Source organism: Lepidochelys olivacea, assembly GCF_965140295.1.
Source record: "Lepidochelys olivacea isolate rLepOli2 genome assembly, chromosome: 1".
Classification (NCBI taxonomy): domain Eukaryota; kingdom Metazoa; phylum Chordata; order Testudines; family Cheloniidae; genus Lepidochelys; species Lepidochelys olivacea.
This window is the reverse complement of record NC_140411.1, coordinates 80,269,151-80,293,359: the sequence shown is the minus strand read 5'-3', so window position 1 is coordinate 80,293,359 and position 24,209 is coordinate 80,269,151. Positions and strand designations below refer to the sequence as shown.

Sequence of the window (24,209 nt, the reverse complement as noted above, 5' to 3'; positions counted from 1 at the left end):
GGTCCATCAATGGCTATTAGCCACGATGGGCAGGGATGCAGTACCATACTCTGAATGTCCCTAGCCTCCGTTTTCCAGAAGCTGGGAATGGACAACAGGGAGAAGATCACTTGATGATTACCTGTTCTGTTCATTCCCTCTGAAGCACCTGGCATTGGCCACTGTTGGAAGACAGAATACTGGGCTAGATGGACCTTTGGTCTGACCGAGTATGGCTGTTCTTATGTTCTTATGTGTGCATCCTCCGGTCTGAGAGCTGGTTCCCCTGTGGGACCTTAAAGCAGTCTATCAGCCCTTATGGGATCTCTGAGACCCTGGCATCTTGTCCCTTTGTACTTTTGTCTCAGAAAACCACATTCTTTGTAGTGATAATATCTTCAAGGAGAGTGTGTGAGTTGCGGGCTCTGTTGGCAGATTCTCCTCCTACACAAGTCTCCAAAGACAAAATAACTTTAGACCCAAATTCTGTATGGGGCCATAAAGTGGTTTCTCAGCTGGAGTCCTTGAAGAAGAAAAATGGTTACTTACAGTAACTGTGGTTCTTTGAGATGAGACACAGACACATACTCCACAATCCACCCTCCACCCCCTCTGCATCTGAGTCTCATTTCAGAGTGTTCAGTGTGAAGGAACTTAGGAGGATTGGGGTGGCAAAGTGAGGGGTTATGGCCACAAAGCACAAACACTGCCCCTCTACAGGTACTATTAGGCAAATTTCTCCAGCTCCTGTGCACTGGGTGTGCACACTCGTAAGTGGAATACACCTCTGCATCACATCTCAAAGAACCAGTTACAGTAAGTAAGGGTTTCTTCTGAAGAGGGAAGATCCCACCTGCCCCTAGATATGCCTGGTAACTATCTACCCACCTTTAAGATTTCGGTTCTGTGTTGGATCCAAAACTGAAAAGGGCCTATTTTCTGGTTCTCGTTCTAGTTCCAAAGTGGACAGAATGACAAGAACAGTTGATTTGGTAGGATTTCTAGCATGTGGGGCCAAAACTTACTGAGAACAGTATTTTAAAAGTCCAGCATCATTAGATCCAAACTAAACCCTAGCTCTGATTTGGTATTGTATGCAAATGCTGAACCCTGGTCAGATCAGGATCTGAACACTACCACTTCAGCCCGTGTCTGATAGATCATACATATACAGCATGCATGCCAGGAACCAGTTCATAGTTTGTGAGAATCGAAAGGAAAACTCCTTATTTACCTAATGTACAAAAGGCATTTATGATCTTTAAAAGGCCACTTTAAGGAGCAAATAAAAGTGTAGAAACTTCCTCATAATCCATTGTGGACAAAAGAGGTGGAGGAAGTTTTGACAGCCTTTCAGCAGACTGCTCATGAATAGATACAGACAAGACCAAACCTGTTGATTCTCAGGCTACACAGTTCACAGATATGACACATGGAAGAATGGAAGAATCTCTTGTTGGTGTGGATCTGGTCTCGTGATCGGGAGGTTGTGCAGATCTAGCCACTCATGTACAGATATAACCACTGCCATCCAAGTCTTTATCTCTTTTACATGCTCCACCTGGGACTAAACATCGAAGTCGCTGGACGCTCTGGCCAGTGGCTAGCCGTCTTCTGAGCACAGAGGAGCAGTGGGAGCATATTTAACAGTGTTCCACACTCTGCTCTAGCTGCCAGGCCACTGCCAGGTGAAATTTAAGGTGCTGTCATATGGCCTATGGCCCAGCTACTCCAGGGATCGCCCCTCCCTTTTAGATCTGCTATGCCATCAGTATTCATCTAGACTGCTGAACCGGACAAGGTGTAAGAGAGCCTGTGGTGTGGGTGTTTTTGGTGGCAGGTCTTCACCTCTGGAATTCTCACTCCTGCTAGAAATATATCTAAGCCCGAGCCTTGATACGTTCAGAAAGCTCTGTAGACCCAGCCCGTCGTCGAGGCTTTTTGCCCACTTCCAGCTCTGATAATAACAACTAATAGTAAACGTAATACTTAACACTTTCGTCGTATACAGCATATTGGCAACGTTTTCCTTATGTGGTTTCTTTAAAGGTACAGTGCTGCAGAAGTTAATGGGGTACTTATTTCCTGAATCTGGGAATTATACTGCTTTTAATGTAAGCGATGTGAAGTATTCCCAGATACTATGGTGACTGGTGCCTAATATAAGGGAATAGAAATGCCACTCACTGTGTTGAAAGAAAAGCTGCTTTTGTCCAAAACTTCTCTCCCAGACACCTCAATACCCTAGGTGTTTAGTACTCATCCGCATTATGTGGCATAAAGCTCTAAGGCCCTTGTCCTGCAACAAGGCTCTGTTCAGGCCTGGTATCAGCCCTAGAGGGTCCTGTAGGAGAATCCAGGTGTATGTTCACACTAAACTGGTACCGACTCTCCAGCTTTTCTTGGAATTAAGTAAACATTTAATTATGCTCTTGGTTCTGGTTCAAAAGCTATTACCTGTCCATATAATGAGGTTAATACAGCCCTGTCGGGACAGACTGGTAGTAATATGCCACTGAAAGATGCTATTGGGGGAATGTAGGGGTCTAGGTTTTCTGTATCTTAATGAACCAACAAACTGGAGGGGGCCAGTGTGTACACACAAAAGAATCACAGTCTGTATTGTTTGCCCAGCTCTACTCAGCATTCCATTTCCCCTCCTTTCTCTCTAGGGCAATGGCAGGAAAAGAGTCTGTGCTTCTGCCTGGCCAGTCCTACTGCTTCATTTACAAATGGATCACTCTTTACGTATACAAGTCTAGTTGAATTCACTGCTGTGCCATGCAACCTGCTTGCCCTAAGCCTGGCTCTGAGCCTATTGTTGAACTGCAAGGATTATAGCGAGTGCTACAATACTTTGGATTCTGCTTTTGGATGCAGGGGTGCAACTCCCAATGACTTCATCTGGAGGTGTGCCTATGACTCAAAGGGCCCTATATCTTATGGTGAACATTTGTATGAGCTTTTGAAGGATAATTTACGTTGGGAAATAAAACAGCTGAGATATACAACATATTTTCCTTTGTGAGGGTGTCTACATTTTGTGTGGACATAACTCTCTCAGGGTCTGGGAGAAGAATCTTTTCCTACAGCCTTTAGGTAGCAACAGTCTTTCTAAACAAACTAGCAGGTCCATCAGAAATGGTACTTATTGCAGAGCAAGAGGCTTTTGACCTTTTGTGTAATTATTCCATGTCTACTCTTGGAAGTCTTCATTATTCTGAACTGCATTTGTGGCATTGTAAGACACAAAAAGGAGACTGAACTGTATCCATTAGTAAAGGTGAATTGGAACTCATAGCAAATGTCAAGACTCTTTTAATTGTGCTTTAATTGGCTGCCTAGCTTAGTAAGGAACAATCCGAAACCATTAATTATGAGTAGGTAAACACTTTAAGGGTTTTTTTTTTTTTTTGCCAAAAGGCTCTTCACTGCTATTTGAGTCTTCATACATGACTTAATGTAAAGTTATGAAATAATAGAAGTTGTTTGTGATAAAGTTAATGTGAGGCCTTGTTGTGTGTGAGCATACAGGACTAAAAACTGAGGGTTTCAAAGCTAACTGTAAATCCTACCATTTCCACCTTGCACTGTTTTTCAACATTTTTCCAAGGAGCTAAAATAGCTGTAAGACGTGTCCTTGCTTATTGACCTAGCTTCTTTCCCAGACTTATTATTTTAGATATTATTGCTCCTCCGACAAGAAGTAACAGAGATTGGGACCTTGTATGTCAGCTTCCCTTTGGAGGAGAAATCAGTGATGCAGAATCTGGGTATATTTTGAGAGTAACTTGTTTTCTTTATCACTCCCAGAACAGAGGTGTTCACAAACAGCATACATCCTTCTTTCAGGGATCTTAGCACAACACTTAGCGCAGCACAATTCCCACAAAACTCTCTGCCTCAAGAACAGCTCACTTGCTATGAAAAAGACCTTGTAAGGCCATATATGATGGCATCATCTCATGCCCCCTGCCCTCAGAAACTACAGTGATGAATGGCAAAATAACACTTCAAAGCAGATAACAGGCACTAATCACCATAGCATCTGAGCATCCAATACTGGAAATTCCATTATCCTACAAACATCTAAATCCATTTTACTACAGGATAGCTAAATGTAATAGACCATGAAGATTTGTCTTTAGAGTATCACAAAAATGTAACTTCAAGTGCAAGACAGTCATGAAACCTTTGGGAGAAGGTTGCTGTAGCTAGCTTAACCTCCACAGATGCAAGAGCTAATTATTATTAAAATTATACTGCTAATTTATACAGGGCTTTGCAAAATTCCCTGGCCTGGAGAGTTTATGTTTTAAATAGAACGAGGCAAAGCCAGGACTGAATTCAGGAGAAGATAGTTGTGGGGTTATTGACTTGAGGAAGTTTGGAAGTATTTCTTCACGAGTTAGATTTTAAGGAGGGAAATGTACAGAGGTATAGGGTTGCAAGATGCTGCAATTGGGAAAAGAGGTGAGAAAGTGTTACAGTAAAAAAAAAAAGACTGGTATGAGTACAGGCATTGTGAGACGAACCTTATGACAATCCACTTCTCTTTCCAAAGCCAGCAGGATTTCTAATGAGAGGAGGTGATTTGTGACCCACTAACTCTTTCTCCCTGTCCCTCCATACACACATTAGTAACAGAACCTTCCAGATCACTCTCCTGACAGGACTTTCTTCTTTCCACATCATAGGACAGGCCTCTCACTGTCAGCCTCATTCTGATTTGGAATCAATTTAAAAACAAATATGAAGCAAATAATAAGGAAACTTTGGCTCAATGTTTCATCTCGGTGTCTGGGATTTTGTACGGGGAGACTTTGGCAAACAAGTAAAGTGCCTGAAACCACTATGGCTTCTTGCTAAAAGCAGCCAAGTCACCAGGCTGTAAATTAGCCCAGTCAGCAGGCTTAGCTTAACCAGGGCAGGAGGGGAAGGGGGGTCTTTGGGTGCCACAGAGAGGGCAGCTTGACCCCACGTCCTTCCTGTTAAGAATTGTGTTGAAGTGGCTGATACATGTATTTTAGAAGAGCAGGATGTGCCCTAGGAATGTCGATTGGGGGCCTCAAGGCTGCAAACTCTGGAAACACCCACGCCTGGTTAATCAATAATCAGAAGGAACATTTTGCTGGATCACTGAAACTGCTTGTAACAAGCTTTCTTTAAGGGACATGTCTAATGTATAAATAAGGGGGAAAAGTCTGGGGTAGTTGGACTCCTTTTGGACTCTCCCTCTGGATACATCTTGCAGTCCCCACCGGCGGACGGAAGATTTGGCCACCGGAAGCCTGCCGCTGTGCCACTCGAGAGCCCTACTCAACTTTGGTAATTATCAAGGGTTGGGGGTGTTTTACTAACCTTTTGCGGATGTGTGTAAGTGCTTGAGACTAAGTAAAGTTTAGCTTTAAGTGAAAGCACTTTTGCGTTGTCCTGTTTGTGCCAGCCATCTATCGGTCGGACGGCCGTGTCTCCCCTGATTTATTTCCTGACACCACCTGGCACAGAGTAAAAGTGACCAAGAGCTTTGGGTTGAAAGAACCCCAGGTAACAATTTGACGCATATTATAAAATGCTGTGGCCAGGAGTGTTAGATTTTGGCAGTTTTGGGGGGGAGGTTGTCTTTTACATGGAACTATTTTATAGGAAGGAGTCCTGAGGCAGGTTACAATATGTACAGTAAATTGCACTGGTCACCATGTATAACCAAAGCAGTATGGTGCTATCATGTCTCAGAGCCAGTAAAACTCTACGGAGGCCCTCAGGTGTGATGTAAAGTAGCTATAAGAATTCATATACTTACATAGTAATTTTCTTATAGCTTATTTGTATTTTTAAAAATCTTTTACAGGTATGTGCAATAACACTGTCGTAAGAAAGGAGTGAAAATAAAGCAGAGATTTGCACATAACTTTAATTCAGTTCCTGGTGTTAAAAACTTAGATAAAATCTTCACTTTTTAACAATAACAATATCTTACATTTATAGCATGTTTGACAAAGCACGGCCCTGATTCAGCAAAGCACTTGGCATGTGTGTAACTTTAAGCCCATATGTAATCTTAAGCATGTTGGTGATCCATTGAATGGGGACTACATGTGTGTTTAAAGTCCGCCATATGTGTAGATGCTTATGTGTAGGATTGGGATGATTCCAGCACTATCGAAATGCAGCAGACAGAGGAAATAACTGAATTACAGCCTGCTGTTTGTCAGTGTGTGGAGAGGAACTGTTGTGGGGTTATGGTTGTGTAGCGAGTAAATCACTACTCATAGAAAACGTGTGATAGGATATTTAGAGTGGGATTTTCAGAAGTGCTCATGGTTGACCTAAATGCTTCCATTAAAGTCAGTTGGAGTTTCACCGTTGATTTCGGTGGAAGCAGAAGTAGGCCAATTCTCTATAACTGGAATTAAAATAATCACACTGCATTATGTTAAAATCAGAAGATCTTTAAATATGTCCTGTTTTAAGTACTGACTTTTTTCTGTCCGGAATCTTAATGGAAAATGATTGAAAGTTGTTTCTGCAATTTATCTTGTGGTGCTGCATTCACTTCTTTACCTGTGAGAGTGATTTGAATAGTGTGTTGGTTTTTTTAGTTTGTGAGCCGCTGCAGCGGGCAGGACAAACATCATGAAAAAGGGCAAAAATTGCAAAAGCAAAAACCTTACAAACTGGTTCTTACAAACCTTACACACATGAGCTCATTCAAAAGCTTTATGCTGCATGAAACTCAGAACTAAACAACTCCAAAAGCCTCTGAAGTTCATTTATTTGAATGTAGACATATAATCAGGGTGGAGAATTTATTGTGCTGGTGATTAATAATTGCATGAGTGGAGCAATAAATAGGCTTTTAATCACTTTCCTTTGTAGTCAGCTTAGATCAATATCAGCTCCTATGATGGTTGTAGTTGAATCCTATTCTCTCTCTTTTTGACAGAGGATATTGCATGACTGTACAAGTACAGGAATGGAGAAAGGATCTTAAGGATTTGGCAGTCGAAAGCTGAATATCTGATGGAAGTGACGCACACTCACACAGAGTTTCTGGAGAAGACTTGTGGCATAGTGAGATGTTTTTTTAACAAGACAACAAAAACAAGAACCAACTAAAGTGACACATAAGCTTATGCCCATCAGCAAATTGGGCCTCTGTGGTACCTTCCAAATCAAACAAACTGGAAGTGATTCAGAACTGTGCTCTGGAAGTGATTCAGAACTGTGCTCTGGGGATTGAAAGGTTTTATGAGAATTATCTGTGCAGTAGAGGTGAACTATGCCAATGTTGGGAGGGGACAGAGAAGAAAGAAACCTCTTTTGAAAGACATTTGGAGCAGACTTCTATTCCTTCACCTTCTTCCACATTAGCTGGATCCAGCCTGCAGTCTGCTATTGGCATTCAACCTACCAGAGAATTCCACTGCCTGCCTCTCTTTCCTGACTACTGGGAACTGACTGCTTAGAATGGCCATATTCTCTTCCTAGTTATACCGTCACTACCCTGGTCACTTCAGTGACTTTGCGCCACTGTAAATGGAAGGAGAATTTGGCCAAAAGATCATCACTTATAAAATGTCTATGAAATTAGAAAATGTCATATTTAGATAAATGGTCTGTACTGATGGTTCATTCAGACAACTTGCCAGGAGCTGAAGTGAGAAAATCTAAAGGTTTGTCTAATTACACGTTAAAATAAGTATGCTAGATAATATAAAGATTCAACATTTTGCAACACAGTAGGCAAAATTCTATCCCTTGTACGGGACCACTGGCTAGGGAGCAAATGCAACAGGAAAAATAGCAATCGAAGCAGTTTTACTGAACTACAGAAGAGTCTATAAAAGTCTGGCCTCCTGGACCAACCCTCAGACTGTGGTCCAGGCAGCCAACAGGTTTAGCAGTTTTAGCAGTTTAAAACTGATTCCCAGATATTTCAAGGTGAATTTTTAATTAACATGACAACCCTGTGATGGTGGAAGCAGGATAGCTATAATAGCTATCCTCCAACTAAGATTTCACTGAGACTGCATCGTTTCATCTGTTTTTCCTATGTAATTATTGTGATTTGTTTTAATTACCTGATGAATGCCCCAAGCACTTGCCAGAAAAAGGCCTTTTGTCAATAGCCCTATTATTAATTATAATAATTAGAGATTTGAATAAGTGTCCTTTGCTAAAGTACATTAACTTGTTTTTCCCTGACATTTCCAGCACTTCCTGGTTTAATCCAGGTCAAAAATCACACAAGATTGCTCCTTTTCCAGGTATTTTATCCAAGACCAGGAAGCAAGGGTAGTGCACCTAATGTGGGCCAATTTTTGTTTAAACAAAGCAGCCAAGTGCTTTGAAGTATTTTGGTGCATAATTTTTGTAATTAAAGTTGGTATATTAAATGAGGGCATTGAGCCTGCAAACTCTTGTTTCTGTGAGTAGACCTTTGCCATACAAAGAGTCTTACTGATTTCCAGTGGGACCACCTGTGTGAGTAAGGCTTCCTGATGTTATAAAAGGGTTAAGAGTTTGCAGTATTGGACTCTGTGATTGTTATATATTGTATTATTATATTCTTTTAATGTCAATAAAGGTTTTGTTCAAGTACTGGCCAAAAGAATGGACTGCTTCTTAATTGTTCCAAAGCAGTTTGTTCTTCCCTAACTGGTCACGCATTGACTACATAGGTAACTGCAGAAGTCTCATTATTCCATCCCACAGTAGCTCACCCCCAACTCTGTACATTTGATCCATTTTATTGAGAGGGGGAATAGTTGTCAGAACCATGAAATTATCCGCTGTTCGCTTAAAATGGGCCATGGGATCTTTGATGTTCAGCTCATCAGCCACATGAGATTGGGAAGAAGGGACCTTAATTTAATGTGTCAACTGGAAGACAACACCCACTCACTGGCAGTCAGAATAGTTTTGCGCAGCTCTAGTGCTATATAGTGTTTCTGATTGAGCATTTAAATGGGGATTTTCTAGAAAAGGCCTGATGAAAGTAAATAAGATTAACCAGGAAATATCAGATTACTGCATTTGTGTTTTCCATATTAAGCTATCTCATGCAGCTCCCTTATTCAGTTTTACCCTGGGAAATAGAGTGAGGCCAATGAATGTGCTCAATTTGGCCCCAGTTCTGCAGTCTCCTTTATCGGAAAGTTCCTATGGAATTTAATAGAAAATGATCATTTTTCTACAGGTATATTTTGAACCATTGTATAGAGAATTGTATCCTTTTTATTAAATTTTATTGTAGGATTCAGAAAACCCATAGAAAGAGTATCATTCTCTGTTAAACTCCCTGGACTGAGAGATTAATTTCTTTATAACTTTTGGATTTATCTCTATTACATTTTATAGGACTTTTTCCATAAAGGCTTCCTTGTTTAAGGAAAGCTGCAGAAAACAGGAGCAACCTGACATAACTGCCAGAATGCAAAGCTGCTTCTTAAGTGTAAGAGCCTATTGAAATATATATATTTTTAAAGTTAGCCATTTCAATTACAGTTTTTGGAGGGTCAAATAATCTGAATTCAAGCTACTGCTGTTGGAATCCCCTGGGTGTCACTTTGATAAATACGTTGTGTCATTTTGAATATTTTGGCTCACCAGGGATTGTGATGTAAGTCTCTGTGTAATGGTTAAACATTACTAATCATGACTGAAGGCTAATACTCCATTTGTCATGCTATACTGCATGACCCGTATGTCAGCATTAGTTTATCTCACCCACTTCATACACCTGAGTAGGTCTGAATCATTCTTGCAATCAGAAGGTTATCATTTGCAACTTGATTACCCATTCCACAAGCCCAAAGAATCTATTCCCTGAATTCCTCATAATTTAATTTCTTTCCTCTCCTCCTGGCACATCTAAATGCTGTATTGTTTAAACTACATACACTTCTGTTGTTAGCTATTATTAGAGATGGGCAAGTTCTGTGAAATTGAGACACAGAGATCAAACATACCAAAATTTACATGAATTCAGATCAGAGATTTTAGTACAGGCCCTTCTAGTATTTAGAATTTATCTAATTTTCTCTGTGACCCTAGGTAAGAAGCTGTTTCACTGACATCCTGAAGTACTGGAAATCTCTTTTTACAAAATCTGTACTTGTGATGCTTTCAGCCAAATTTCCACAGCAAAGCAGTCAGAAAAGAATCAAGGGGCAGATCCACAGCTACTGTGACAGAGAAGTTCTCCTGAAGTCCATGGAGCTGCACCAGTGTATACCTTCTGAGGCTCTGGCCAAAGGATTTTAAGATGCTTATCTAAATAGATCCTTTTCAGATTCACCCAACAGTATTCATATAACTAATTCCTTGGTGCTGTATGCTCCAAGCACATATGTAGAATGGTCAATCATACCATCCCTGGTGTAGATACAAGTGTGAAACATCATAGGTTTTTGAAACTGCGAGATACCCAGAGGCCTTAAGTGTTATGGACAGGGCCAGCACTTGGAGTTTTGTCAGCCAGGATGGAAAACATCCTCCTCCTCCCACTCCCATCCCCACAAAAGGTGCAAGCAAAAAACTGGGGAGCAATTTAGCACCCATGGATGCAATGGGTTTGTGTGCAGAGGTGGGCAAACTATGGCACACGGGCCATATCCGGCCCACAGGACCCCCCTGCCCAGCCCCTGAGCTCCTGGCCCAGGAGGCTAAGCCCTGGCCTCTCCTCTGCTGTTCCCCCTCCCCCGCAGCCTCAGCACACCGCGCCACCGGCGCAATGCTCTGGGTGACCAGGCAGCGCAGTTGCAGAGCCATGGCATGACCCAGTGCTCCAGGCAGCGCGGTAAGGGGGCAGAGAGCAGGGGGGTTTGGATAGAGGTCAGGGGCCGGGGGTGTGGATAGGGGTCGGAGCGGTCAGAGGGTGGGGAACAGGGAGGTTGGATAGACCATGGGTCCCAGGGGTCAAGTCAGGAATGGGGGGGTTGGATGGGGTGGCAGGGGGCCGTCAGGGGACAGGTGAGTTGGATGGGGCAGGAGTCCCAGGGGAGCTGCCAGGGGGTGAGAAGCGGGGAGGCGGGGGTTCAGATAGGAGGCAGGGGCAGGGCCACGCCTGGCTGTTTGGGGAGACACAGCCTCCCCTAACAGGCTCTCCATACAATTTTAGAAATCCGATGTGGCCCTCAAGCCAAAAAGTTTCCCTGTCCCTGTATTAATGTGAAGGCACCTGCCTTGATCATCTGCCCCCTAAGCCTGGCCCTGGTTATGAATACACCTTGGCTCCCATCGATTGCACCCTCAGCAAGTTTGCAGATGACACTAAACTGGGAGGAGAGGTAGATACGCTGGAGGGTAGGGACAGGATCTAGAGGGACCTAGACAAATTAGAGGATTGGGCCAAAAGAAATCTGATGAGGTTCAACAAGGACAAGTGCATAGTCCTGCACTTAAGACAGAAGAATCCCATGCGCTGCTACAGACTAGGGACTGAATGGCTCAGCAGCAGTTCTGCAGAAAAGGACCTAGGAGTTACAGTGGACAAGAAGCTGGATATGAGTCAACAGTGTGCCCTTGTAGCCAAGAAGGCCAATGGCATTTTGGGCTGTATAAGTAGGGGCATTGCCAGCAGATCGAGGGATGTAATCGTTCCCCTCTATTCAACATTGGTGAGGCCTCATCTGGAGTTCTGTGTCCAGTTTTGGGCCCCACACTACAAGAAGGATGTGAAAAAATTGGAAAGAGTCCAGCGGAGGGCAACAAAAATGATTAGGAGACTGGAACACATGATTTAGGAGGAGAGGCTGAGGGAACTGGGATTGTTTAGTCTGCAGAAAAGAAGAAGAATGAGGGGGGATTTGAAAGCTGCTTTTAACTACCTGAAAGGGAGTTCCAAAGAGGATGGATCTAGACTGTTCTCAGTGGTAGCAGATGACAGAACGAGGAGTAATGGTCTCAAGTTGCAGTGTGGGAGGTTTAGGCTGGATATTAGGAAAAACTTTTTCACTAGGAGGGTGGGGAAACACTGGAATGGGTTACCTAGGGAGGTGGTGGAATCTCCTTCCTTTGAGGTTTTTAAGGCTCGGCTTGACAAAGCCCTGTCTGGGATGATTTAGTTGGGGATTGGTCCTGCCTTGAGCAGGGGGTTGGCCTAGATGACCTCCTGAGGTCCCTTCCAACCCTGAGATTCTATGATTTGAGAAGGATTTCTCCACCCGTCCCCACCACACACACACGGTAGTTTTCTGTCAGAGGCCTTTACTAGATATTGGAACACCGTTTTTCCACTGCTCAAAGTATAACTCCTTGTCAAAGTGATGAACCACAACATTTAGCAGAAGGGCTGCAACCCCCACAAAAAATCAGGAGGTGGAAATTCTCCATAGCTCCTAGATGGACACTAATGACGTGTGCAAGGGCTTGAGATTTTCAAATCTTTCTCAAACACCAACATAAAGTGCATTTATTTTTGTCAAAATATGTGAACCTCTTCAAATCTAATGTCCACTACATTGTAATATCAATTCATTGCTCTTAAAAATTCTGACCTCTGTGACAACTGATGCAAACAAACCAACCCAGATAGCATACAGCACAAATACAAAGCAGAAATAATATAACAAATAGATCTATGATAATGTGTTGGTTTTGCATCTAATTTAAAAAGCAAAGCTCTGACTGTTTTAGGACATTAAGGGATAATTTTAAAAAGGATCATCAAACCGGCTTCCAATTTTGTACCTTTAATTCTGCAGGTTCAAATAACTGTGGGTGTAAATGATGGCATTTAAATATCTCACTTCCTGATTGGTTAGATGACTAAAAGCTAATATTTTCACTGGCAATTATCTGAGAGTATAAAACTGTGCCTGTATTTAGTTGCAGGTGAAAAATTGTGTGTGGGCAGGAAATTAGGCTTAGTTGTAAAAAACTGAAATCAATGGGAGATAGGTGCTTATGTGCCTTTGAAGTTCTGGGCCGAAGCGATCTCTCGTCTACTTAACAGTTAATGTTCCAGTCTTCTATCAGGTTCTACACCTGTACAGAGTCTCTGCTAGAAGTTCTTGATCCTGCCAATACTTACATACTTATGCAATTTTACCTGTATGAGTAGTCCCATTAAATTAAATGGAAATAATCCCATGAGCAAAATTACACCCAGGTGTAAGTGTTCGTAGGATTGGGTCCTACCTTTGTAAGGTGTTTTGGGATACATTAGGATGAAAAGGACCAAGTAGGAGGTTGTTGTTTTTAGCCAACATCTTTTTAGGGTTTTTTTTAAATCATCACAGTATCATTATTACATTGGTGTAAAATTGTACCTTTATATGTAAATGTTTCATAAAAAGGATACCAAATTCACCAGAGGGCTTCTTGCTTGACTGGGTAAGCAAAATTCTTCTGAACTCACATGTGCTTTACTATATTTCACTTTTCAACATCAGTAGAGTGCAAAATGTGCTTATTCAGCAATGTTTACGTGTCAAAATGATCTTTTAGAATTAGTGTGTTTTGATTTTTCCATTTCAGAAAACACTTTTTATTAGGATTTCTGAAGACCAGAACTAAACATATATTTAATTTCATGTAAAAGTTCCCAAACACCATAAAACTGTATAAGGTCACTAAGAAAATATTTGTATTCACATATTGGCTGTATAACACAAATATTTTGTCACCGTTAGCATTCCATGGCAGCTTAAAAAATGAAAATGCATGCAATATATTTATTTCCAAAGTGCTGAATATATTTCTTTATAAAATATTTTCCAAGACACTATGATTATTAGGATGAATCACAAATTTTATCTTTCTTTGGGTTAGCTGGAACTGCCATATTTACTCTCCTGTTTACATTGATAATTGTACATCTGGCTATTCTCCAGAAACATGCTCTGGCCTGAAGAGAAACTGTAAAGAGGTTAATAGAAGAACAGCATCTCAGACTCCACATGGCCAAACTAGAGCTTGCCCTCACTCCTCCCAAAACCTCTTCCCTACCTTAAGTCTGTATTAAGATGCTCAGGTACTATGGTGATGGGTGGATGAACAGGTAACATAACTATTCTGCTTCCCATCCAGGCCTGTGACTTTCAGCTTCTCTCTCGCCTTCTATCCTCTTCCTCCTTCCATTCCCCTTGCGTTTGGAATGCCCAAACCTGTTTGTTCTTTCTCTAACTTTTTCTCTCCCTCCAGATTTATATGGATGACTTCACCATAGCATCTGTTTGCTGCACTACTTCATTAACATCCCTCCTAAAATCTCAGGTAGCAGTCTTACTGAAGAGTTGCTTTCGATATTCCAGACCATAAACTAGAATTGTCTTGAAGTATATGTGACCGAGGACTAGATTCACACAGGTACTTAGGTTCCTAAATCCAACAGTTAGGCACCAATAAGACTCACTCAGAAACACTCCACAGCTAGTGCCTAACTCATAAGAACATCAGAACGACCATATTGGGTCAGACCAAAGGGCGATCTAGTCCAGTATCCTGTCTTCTGACAGTGGCCAGTGCCAGGTGCTTCAAAAGGAATGAGCAGAACAGGTACGCATCAAGTGATCCATCCCCTGTCACCCATTCCCAGTTTCTGGCAAACAGAGGCTAGGAACACCATCCTTGCCCATTCTGTCTAATAGCCATTGGTGGACCTATCCTCCATGAACTAATCTAGTTCTTTTTTTAACCCTGTTATAGTCTTGGCCTTCACAGCATTCTCTGGCAAATAGTTCCACAGGTTGACTATGTGTTGTGTGAAAAAATACTTCCTTTTATTTGTTTTAAACCTGCTGCCTATTAATTTCATTTGGTTACCCTTAGTTCTTGTGTTATGAGAAGGAGTAAATAACACTTCCTTGTTTACTTTCTCCACATGATTTTATAGGCTTCTATCATATCCCCCCTTAGTCATCTCTTTTCCAAACTGAAAAGTCCCAGTTTTATTAATCTCTCCTCAGGGCTGAGAATTCCACTAGATGGCAGGATTCCAAGGGATTAGGTGATACAACACCAAAGTACCTTTGTGGATTTAGTCCCTAATGCATAGCTCACTGGACTGGGATTTGGGAGAACTGGATTGTATTCCCACCTCTACCACAGGCCTGCTGATTACCTGGGGCAAGTAATGTCCCTGCTGTAGATAATGATACTTACACCCCTTTGTAAAGCTCTTTGAGAGCTACAGATTAAAAGAACCATAGAAGAGCCTGGTTATTATTTACACAGGCCTGTAATCAGAGTGCACTGACTTCCAGGAAGCAAAGGGTGCTCCAGGTCATAACAAGGTTCTGCACCCGTCAAAACAATTGGTTAAGAACCTTTATGTAAAATGTGCAAGTGTGCTCTGCATATCTAATCACTCCTATTACAGTGTCCTGATGCTTTCAGACAATAGGTGCACTTAATCCTGTAAATATTTGGACACCTGTGAACCCTGGGGCAACTGCTTAGCTGTTGACTAGCAGTTCGGGGTCATTCGATATGCCGGCTTTTGCATCCATGGTGGGTGCTGTCATGTTCTCAGATGTCATTCCTGAAAAGTACCCCTCCAGAAAAGAATGCATCTGGAAATGCCATTACAGTAGTACAGCTGCAATGCCATTCCTAGAAATACTGCTTCCTAAGGAGGGCACAGAATTGCTAACATTAGAGATGAAAAAGATCTACTGTATTCGGCCATGTTTTCCACCCACATGTCAAAAAAGGATTTTTCCCTTTGTGGTCTATTAAAGCTCCTTCTGTAATGGCAGTCTTTGGGGAGCCTGATTTCTCTTTCCATAAACATATTTTCTTGATAGGCACCCTAATTTTTCCTTGCGTCTAAGGAGCTGCTATACTCCCCAATCTTATTACTCATAAAAGAGAGGTTCAGAGTGAGTAAAGCCTCAATCAAGCAAGGTATTTAAGCATGTGACTTCAATGGAATGGCCTAAAGTTAGGCAGGTGCTTAAATACCTTGCTAATGACCAATCTTTGTCATTTTTAAAAGCATTGTTTTAATAGTAATTTAGCCCTTAGATACCAAGGCATGAGATGACTTTAAAAAACCCATGATTGACTAATTAGATAGATTCACTTGTTTTGAAGCCCCAGGTAATTTGTCTTTACATTTGCAGGTAGAAAGTCAGCCTCACTATTTAATTAGTTTCATGCGTCTTTGACAGAGGATGACGCCAGTGGTTGGACACTCAGTAGATCTTGACTACAAATGGATCAAAAACAAACAGAAGCAGCAGCCTGGAGAAGATCCTTTGTGCTCCACGGGGACTCTACAGCTGCTGGAGTAACATGAAGCTCACTTAAAAAGGGTGAAGGATCTAACTCAGAATTTGGTTTTTTGGTTTTTTGGTTTTGCACTGGACCACACCAAGTTTGCTGCATTTATGTAACTCTATTAATATTAAATATTATAATTATCATAAAGGTTAAAGACAGGAGAGCTCTACTAGGTCATCTAACCCAGGTCTCCTGGCAATGCAAGACTGTGCATTTGATCATTAATCTCTCTTTTGGGTCAAAAGTTGTTCATGCAGCTGCAATATGCTGTAGATTATAGTACCCGGTTGTAATGTAGCCTGGTTACTAATAGAAAGGATGGGGATTATCTGTTCGACAAAGTGGTAGAGTAAATATCTTTTAGTGAACCAACTTCTGTTGGTGATTGAGGCAAGCTTTTGAAGAACACCTGAAGAAGAGCTCTGTGTGGTTCAAAAGCTTGTCTCTCTCACCAACAGAAGTTGGTCCAGTAAAAGATATTACCTCATCCACCTTATATTTATAGATTTATAGAGCCATTCTTGAATTGCTAAAACTCCTTCAGATTTCAGGTGCAATCTAATTTCCTCTACTCTTCTGGGCATGTTTTTGGATCGGCACTCTTACACAATGACCTGAGACCTCTGGCCCTTCAGCAACAGCCTCTCATCTATCCGAACTCATCTGAGACCACATCATAAGGGGAACACACTTTTTCTCTAAAACCGTGTTTAAACTAGGGAAACTGCTTTATGACCGTATATTAATTAACATGGTTTCTATCTAATATGATGTTTGACTATGATGCATTTTTAGAAAACAAATTTGCCCTTTCTACGCTCATTGCTAAGTGGTTGTGCTAGTTAATGTGTTTGCTAACATGATACATCTTATCAGCATAGATATGGCCTAAAGCGCATACATTTAGCAAAAGAGAAGGTATTAAGAGCAGTGACTGCGATTTTCGGCCTCCAGTGTTTTTAATTACTACTCTATCTGGGTAGAAAATCTAGCAGAGTGCATATCAAGGTTTCGTGCCGCTGTCCATCACCCTTCTCATACTGTCCTACCTCCACAGATGCAGACAATTCATTTGGAACATAGTCATTTTTGTCAATTTCTTAATGGTGAATAAGGTTTTTAATTTCCCCAACAATGATCTGCCTATTATTATAATTCTTAGTATTATTATTTTAGATTGCACTCGTGCTGAAAATGTACACACAGAACATGGAGCCTGAACACTAAAACATGGATCTTGACTCACAGCATTTACAATCTAAGTCCCTGATCTGAACTGTGGTCTGCTCATGCAGAATTTTTTGCCCTTGCTGAGCCCCATTGAAGCCAATGCGGGATATTGACCTAACAGATAAATACACACAAATGACGGGGGAAAGGAATAAAACATACAAGTCAGGCAGTTAGGGTGATGGTAGGAACAAGCTATCTTAACTCCTCTTCACTTTTTTATGCTGTCCTGATTTCTACTTTTATTTATGTATTTTTACAGCACCTATTTCCTCAACCATTATAAACCCTCCCACTGATTTACTCCCATAACTGTTTCTTTCCTCTCAGTTATCATACTAAGTTTAGACATATAATCTTCCCCTATTATGCCAGCATATAATCTTACCACAACTCCTCGACCCAACGTCTGTTGAGATGGCTGTAAGCATGCGTACTGTTTCTTTACACTTGTATCAGGAAACCAAACAGGGGTCATACGAAGTAATGTTCCAGGGTAAGAAGCTTTGCAGTGAAGAAAGCAGTGAATGTATAAATTTCGGGAGAATATGGTTTTCCTTCTAATAAAGCTTCTGTGCTTGTACCTTACCTATAGACTAACCAAATAATTTCCTCTGAATAATTTAACCAATGAATGTTGCCTCTTTTTCTTTTATTCAAATTGTTCATGAGCAATTTACGATTTTCTCAAATGTATTCATTTAAGCAAAATTATTTGACCAGAGATTTTTGCAGTATAACAGCCTGATAGCAAAAGGTGCTGATCTTCTCCAGCCCCAGCCCAAGTCAGTTGGAACGGCATGTGCTCTGCCTCTTTGAAAATCTGTCAATTCATACAAAAAATGTGATTATGCACATTAAATAGTCAATTTGTGGACAGTGCTCGTTAGTTTTCATTGGCTATTTCACATGGTAAATTTCTGTGGACTGTTTGGATGATCATAAGAGATTGCCAGCAGTTATTCACATTTATGAATTCAAAATTCACTTTCCATTAATATTCTTCAAGATCACTGAAAATGTACTGTTTTGTTGACCACTTCTTTCAGTAAATTCATTCACTAGAATATTTGCAGAAAGGGGCATGGACGCAGATTAAAATTTACATTTTGTTTTACATATTTGCAGAATATATTTTTGGCAATATTTACCCAGCTCTGACTATCTAGATAATTTTTAATAGCATGATACAGGACACTGAACTAAAAATAGTACAGAAAAATTCAATACCATCTTTAAAATGGTCTTCAGTTTGGGCCATATCCTTCACTGGTGTCATGTCGCATATCTGCACCTTCATATTGTTTTTCATCAGAGACTAAGTCAACAGGAGGAAAGCAGAGTTTCTCTCTATGAAAGTGTACATCAATCTATCAGATATGTTCCAGGAAGTGAAATGAGAGATGTGTCTGTTAAGCAAATAGATATGAAAACAGTGGAGAATGTCCTAAAGAAAAAACACTCATAGCTGGAATTGCAGTCATTGTAGTTACTGGGGGTTGGTCTTTAAGTAGATTGATTAAAGTTCCATCTATCAGCATGTTTTCCAGGATGGCCATAAGGGTGTGTTGTAGCATTTACTTTTTAAGGAGTATTTATTTTCTTACATCTTGAGGCAAAAGTAAATTCAGATGTGACACAGTAAATGGTATTTCCTTAACTTACAAAAATCTGTGTTCTTGTGTATAAAAAATGAATCCTTGAAAAATGGAGATGGATGTTTTCCTATCTCCACACAGACTTGTCAGCTGGTGCATGAGCGCAAGGCTGCTGGAATGTATGTCAATTTTCATAAACAGCAATGGAACCATACCAGAATCTCATCCCTAAATATTCCCAAATTAATCAACACAGACTAACATTTTCACATTTGGGTGTTTAAAGTTAGGAACCAGAATTAAAGTTTAGTCCAACACAAGACATAAACAGATACATTTTATCAGCTGTGACAGCTACATAGTCCAGTGGACTAGAACTCATAAGACCTGTGACCTAGTCCTGGCTGGGCAACTAATCTACTGTTCAACTTTGGGCAAGTCTCTTTGTTTTTCTGCAACTCTGTTTGGGTGGAATTCTTTGGCCTGTGTTATACAGGCGATCAGACAAAAGTGGTCCCTTCTGTCCTTAAAATCTATGACTTTTCCCCCACTGGTGGCAAGATCATCCAAAGGCAGCATTCCATCATCCCACCCATCATCTGCAATGAGGGTGAAACAGTTTCAAGCACCCTCCTTTGCCCAAACCCTCTTAGAGTGGTATTAAGTTACTCAGAGTGAGCCTCTGATAGCCCAGCTCTCCTTCCCTATACTAACAGCAGAGAGTTGACTTCAATAATGAATCTGATGGCCCATATTAGACTGACTCCTAACCACAGGAAATGAAGGCACCTTGAGCAGCCTCTATTTTCTCAATCTCAGAAAGGGAGAAGCAGTTCTGAGGAGAACCCTAATGACCAAGGATCTCTCAGCACAACTCCTATTTTAATTTGGGACAGGGTTGTGTGTTGAATGAGCTTTGCTCTAGTGCATACTCAAGAACAGGAAGTGTGTACACTTAGGGCAGTGGAATGACATACACACCAATTCAAATTGGGCAGTAGATTACGTGGGATTTTAAAACAACACAAACATCAGCTGCATAGCATTACAGCATATCAGAATGTATCCCCTACCCATATCATATGGAAGAATAAACAAAGCAAAAAACAAGTGTGAAGGAAGATGACAGCTGGAAACTTCAGAGACTAGGGAACATTCTAAGACAGTGGTGGGCAACCTGCGGCCCATCAGGATAATCTGATTGCAGGCCGCGAGACATTTTGCTGCCGTTGATCATCCGCAGGCACGCCCCTCCACAACTCCCAGTGGCCACGGTCTGCCGCAGGTTGCCAACCACTCTACTAGGATTACAAAGGCTACAAACATAACTCTCTTCCTACAAAGTTGAATCTTTCAGTGTTATTACCACGAAGTGCCTTATCCCCAATGGTTTCTCCACAAAATTACAGTGTATTGTGTAATATTTTATTATCCAGTGTCCCACCAACTGAATCTATCTCCTTTAGACCCACTGTGGAGAATAATAAGAGTCAAAGGCCCTGTGACGGGGTGGACTAGGTCAGGAGGCCCCCTGCTGGAGGCCTCATAGCCCTGCCACACACCACTATAGAAAAGGGCAGTAGAGAGGTCCTCCAAGCTGCCTAGAGTGGCTATATGGGAAGTGGCCAATCAGCAGGCTAGTATAAGAAGAACTGCAGGCCAGAGTGAGTTCAGTTCCTTGCTAGACTTGGAGGAGCTTGGAGGGTGAGCTTGGCTAGTTGAGCGACCTACAAGACCTTAGCTATTGCATTGCTGGGAATGTGAGGGAACTCCAGGCTGCCTGCTTGGGCTCCACCAGGACAAGGCCCTGAGATAAGAGTAAAGAATGTGCTGGAGCCACAGGGAAGTGGCCCAGGGAATTTGTAGCAGTAACACCATTTATTTAAAGGGACATGGCAGATGGCTGTTATCTATAGGGTCCCTGGGTTGGAACCTGGAGTAGAGGGTGGGCTTGGGTCCCCTGCACCAGCCCCTGGGAAAGTGGCCTGGAAGTTGAGGCACCCCAGAAGGGGAACTGAACTGTAGTAGCCCAGAGGCAGAGCTGTGGCCAGAAAGGCCCTGAGAAGGCGAAGATGTTGCCTCCAGGGAGGGAGTCCTGAGACACCGCTCTATATCAGAGCAGGGACAGCTTGAGAGAGCTGTTACAGAGGGCACTGAGAGAGGCGCCTGTTGGACTTGTACCCCGAAAGGGGTTCACTTTGCTTTTACCTCACAGACAGACTGTGTGTGACTTGGCCGGAGGGCTGAATCAGCAAAGACCCACCACAAACAGAGAGAGAGTGCAAGCACATGCACTGAGACGGGGTGATCAGGAGAGGTGAGTGCACCTCATTACAGACCCTAAAGGAGGGAAACAAGGAAAATAGTACAAAGAGAAGCTTAAAACCATTTATTTTTCTGGTACTAATTTTAACAATGCACATTTCAAAAACCTTAGGAATCAAAGTTGTAACTTGCAATGGAAGAAAACAAGAAAAACACATAGTAGCCAACATGCCAAGAATTATGCCAGGGACAATTTTACAAGTGAGCAGAGAGCCACCATGCTCTCGGGGCTGGGATGTCACTGAATGGCCTTGCGTTCATCCTGGTGAACATGATATAATTTTCCTCTTAGAATGGTGAGACAAAAGGCAGAGCTGTAACCTAAAAATCCCCCCCAAATATAAACACTCCTCCAGTGGCTTCCAGACTTCTGACTGACTTGAAAATAAACCCATAGAAAAAGATGCTTTTCTTCTACTGCTCTGGGAACCCTTTGTTTTTTGTCTTTTAATCTTAAAGGTTCAGTCCTGCCCTATTAATGCAAATAGGAGCAAAAATAATCATAATATAGAAGGCACTGATTTCAAAAGCAACTTTTTGGACACTCATAACTTAACACATCTCAGGAGTTTCAAATGCATTCCCTGAAATGCTACCTTGCGTCTTCTTTGAGATTAAGACCTGTGCATTAAATTAGTTAAATTACTGAAATCTACATATGCTATACCTGCATATAAAGTATCCATAATTGCAATATGCTCCCACAACATCAACAATTACAAATTCACACAGTATGATGGGAATTGGTTCCCTTTTCTAAATAGTTATGGAAATTCTCAACCAACAAAAGCACTTCCTTATCCTGTCACATACTGAAACACAGCATCAGAGTGTAATGGACAAATTCAAGTGTCCTGGACAGGTGCAAGGCTTTTTTGTTAGAGGCAATCTCTCTCCCTCTCCCTCACACACGTGTGCACACACACACAATGGTTAATATTCTCTTAAAGATTGGTGAAATATGTACATTAGATATTTTTATACTATATATTGAATTGCACCAGGGATGATTCTGCCCATTTTTTAAAATTACAGTGTTACCTCATCTGACTTTTTACTGTGCCCTTCTGTTCTTTTTTTTTTTTTTTTCTTCATTAGGGTTCTGTAAAAAGTTTTCTGGTTTATTGTTAATTTTCTTTTCTTTTTTTTCAATCTTAATAGTAGATCTCTGAAAATGTGTTTGAGGTTTTTGCCTTGGCTTGTAGCACAGCAGTTATATTTATGGGTGTACCATTGGTTTGCTATAGTTCAAGTGATTTTCTTCTTTTCCTTGTTATATTTTTGCCTGGACTTGATATACTTTATGGGTTTCTCTACTGCATTGGCTTGCATATCTGGCATAGATGATAGTTTGCCTCTCTGGTGATATCCTAGCAGAGACCCAAACAGTAATATTTTCTTTAATGTTGGGAGATTTTTTTTAAATGAGCTGGAAACATTTATTAGTTTACCAGAAATGAAAGCTTGTAATGAATCCCTGTGGAATTCTTTAATCACATCTTTGCTATTTTATAATTGTACCTTCAAGTGGAATGTGTTTATATTTGTTCAGAGAAAAGTTCTCTTGTTTTGCATTTCAACGTTGTGCAGGAATTTTCAGTGCAAAGGGTTGCTCATCATTTTTTTCAAGACTACAAAAAGTACTAGGGGCAGGGGATGAAAGGGGAAGACTGAGGAGTACACTTTCAGTCTGAAAAGGATGGAAAACCAGTTCCTCTTTGCCATAAGAGCACAATCTTCTGGCAGACGAATTTGTACATTTTGCTGGGGAGATGGTTTGCAATACAATGAATGACACTTACATGTGTTTTCATTGTGCCGGAGTTTATTCAAAGTGTGTCAGTGCTATTGAAGCTATCACATAATAAAGTATCCTTTTCTAGGTTGCTTTCAGGTGAACTAGCTAGCCTTCGAGGTTTTTCTCTCTCCAAAAATTAGTAGAAGTGATATCCAAATATTAAGACTGTTGTGAGATACCTAGCATCCTTAGTATATATGATATGTTGTTGTTTGTTTTATGTATATACTACTTTGTAGTGGAGGACAATAAATGAACCGACACTGGCATCATAAATTTTTGTTTTGGTTCCAGACTGGATTCAAAACCAGCAGGGTCCTGTTTTCCAGTTCTGTTTTGAATGATCCCAGAACCTCAGGGCTACATCTGTCCTCATGAAACTTCAGTCCCACATGGCAAATATCTCCCAACAAATCTGCCCCCAAGATTTCCAAGCTGTCAAACCTGAACCCAGATCCCAGTTGTTAGTTTGCCTTGATCTGGATGTGGATCTGAACACTATTCAATGTGCTCATGCTCTGTGTAGGAAATGAGCAAAACCCATTAAGTGATGGGATAAAATACAGTACAGTTCACAAAAGGTAGATTGTGCCAGACAAACCTGATCTCTGTCTTTGAGAAGATGATCAATTTTCAATCAATGTAGTTGACAGGTTTCAGAGTAACAGCCGTGTTAGTCTGTATTCACAAAAAAAGAAAAGAAGTACTTGTGGCACCTTACTTTGAGCATAAGCTCAAATAAATTGGTTAGTCTCTAAGGTGCCACAAGTACTCCTTTTCTTTTTGCGAATGTAGTTGAGATAATCTAGTTGAATTTCAGTAAACCATTTGGTTTCATATGGAAAATTTGTTAAATTGGATCAGATGGCAATTAATTTGAGAATCAAAAGGTTGATAAGGACCTGGTAAAAGGGGAGACTACAACAGGGTCATGCTGAAAGGTGAACTGTCAGGCTGGAGGGAGGTTACTTGTGGAGTTCCTCAAGGATCAGTCTTGGGGCCAATCTTATTTAATATTTTACCTTAATGATCTTGGCACAAAAAGT

The 24,209-nt window shown here is 41.2% G+C and overlaps 1 long non-coding RNA gene across 1 annotated transcript; it reads left to right on the top strand.

Annotated features, from left to right (window-relative positions):
- The first annotated feature begins 5,148 nt into the window (after positions 1–5,148).
- LOC311525511 lies at positions 5,149–10,772 on the top strand. The gene is made up of 4 exons (XR_014712799.1): positions 5,149–5,307; positions 6,926–7,655; positions 9,343–9,436; positions 10,039–10,772. It is a non-coding gene; the product is annotated as an uncharacterized lncRNA (long non-coding RNA).
- Positions 10,773–24,209: the final 13,437 nt, after the last annotated feature.